This window comes from Triticum dicoccoides, chromosome 7B (assembly GCF_002162155.2).
Source record: "Triticum dicoccoides isolate Atlit2015 ecotype Zavitan chromosome 7B, WEW_v2.0, whole genome shotgun sequence".
Classification (NCBI taxonomy): Eukaryota; Viridiplantae; Streptophyta; class Magnoliopsida; order Poales; family Poaceae; genus Triticum; species Triticum dicoccoides.
Window position 1 is genome coordinate 564,216,277 of NC_041393.1, and position 2,018 is coordinate 564,218,294.

The following is a 2,018-nucleotide window of genomic DNA, read 5'->3' on the forward strand; positions in this document are numbered from 1 at the left end:
GGTAACAAGCGGTAAAAGTGAGCGTAAACGGTATTGCAATGGTAGGAAACAAGGCCTAGGGTTCATACTTTCACTAGTGCCAGATCTCTCAACAATAATAACATAGATAGATCATATAACAATCCCTCAACATGGAACAAAGAGTCACTCCAAAGCCACTAATAGCGGAGAACAAACGAAGAGATTACGGTAGGGTACGAAACCACCTCAAAGTTATCCTTTCTGCTTGATCTATTCAAGAGTCCGTAGTAAAATAACACAAAGCTAGTCTTTCCATTCGATCTATCATAGAGTTCGTACTAGAATAACACCTTAAGACACAAATCAACCAAAACCCTAATGTCACCTACATACTCCATTGTCACCTCAAGTAACCGTCGGCATGATTATACGATATGCATCACACAATCTTAGATTCATCTATTCAAGCAACACAAAAGTACTTCAAAGAGTGCCCCAAAGTTTCTACCGGAGAGTCAAGACGAAAACGTGTGCCAACCCCTATGCATAGGTTCATGGGCGGAACCCACAAGTTGATCACCAAAACATACATCAAGTGGATCACGTGATATCCCATTGTCACCAGAGATAAGCACGGCAAGACATACATCAAGTGTTCTAAAATCCTTAAAGACTCAATCTGAAAAGATAACTTCAAAGGGAAAACTCAATCCATTACAAGATAGTAGAGGGGGGAGAAACATCATAAGATCCAACTATAATAGCAAAGCTCGCGATACATCAAGATCGTGCCATAGAGAGAGCACGAGAGAGAGAGAGAGAGAGATCAAACACATAGCTACTGGTACATACCCTCAGCCCCGAGGGTGAACTACTCCCTCCTCGTCATGGAGAGCGTCGGGATGATGAAGATGGCCACCAGTGATGGGTTCCCCCTCCGGCAGGGTGCCAGAACGGGCCCCCGAGAGGTTTTTGGTGTACAGAGGCTTGCGGCGGCGGAACTCCTGATCTATTGTTGTCTTCAATGTTTTTAGGGTATATGGGAATATATAGGCGAAAGAAGTCGGTCGGGGGAGCCACGAGGGGCCCACGAGGGTGGAGGGCGCGCCCAGGGGGCGGGCGCGCCCCCCTGCCTCGTGGCCTCCTCGAAGCTTCCCTGACTTGCACTCCAAGTCCCCTAGATTGCTTCCGTTCCAAAAATAACGCTCCCGAAGGTTTCATTCCGTTTGGACTCTGTTTGATATTCCTTTTCTTTGAAACACTAAAATAGGCAAAAAAAACAACAATACGGGTTGGGCCTCCGGTTAGTAGGTTAGTCCCAAAAATGATATAAATGTATAAAGTAAAGCCCATAAACATCCAAAACGGGTAATATAATAGCATGGAACAATAAAAAATTATAGATACGTTGGATACGTATCAAGCATCCCCAAGCCTAATTCCTGCTCGTCCTCGAGTAGGTAAATGATAAAAACAGAATTTTTGATGTGGAATGCTACCTAGCATAATTCTCAATTTATTTTTCTTTATTGTGGCATGAATGTTCAGCTCCAAATGATTCAAAATAAAAGTTCATATTGACATAAGAAAAATTAATACTTCAAGCATACTAATCAAAGAAATCATGTCTTCTCAAAATAACATGGCTAAAGAAAGTTCATCCCTACAAAATCATATAGTTAAGCTATGCTTCATTTTCCTCACACAAAAATGCTCCCATCTTATACACCCCCGATGACAAGCCAAGCAATTGTTTCATACTTGAATAATCTCAAACTTTTTCAACCTTCATGCAATACATGAGCATGAGCCATATATATAGCACTATGGGTGGAATAGAATATGATGATGGGGATTGTGTGGAGTAGAAAAAAAGGAGAAAGTCTCACATTGACGAGGATAAGCAACGGGCTATGGAGATGCCCATCAATTGATGTCAACATCAGGAGTAGGGATTGCCATGCAACGGATGCACTAGAGCTATAAATGTATGAAAGATCAACAAAAGAAACTAAGTGGGTGTGCATCCAACTTGCTTGCTCACGAAGACCTAGGGC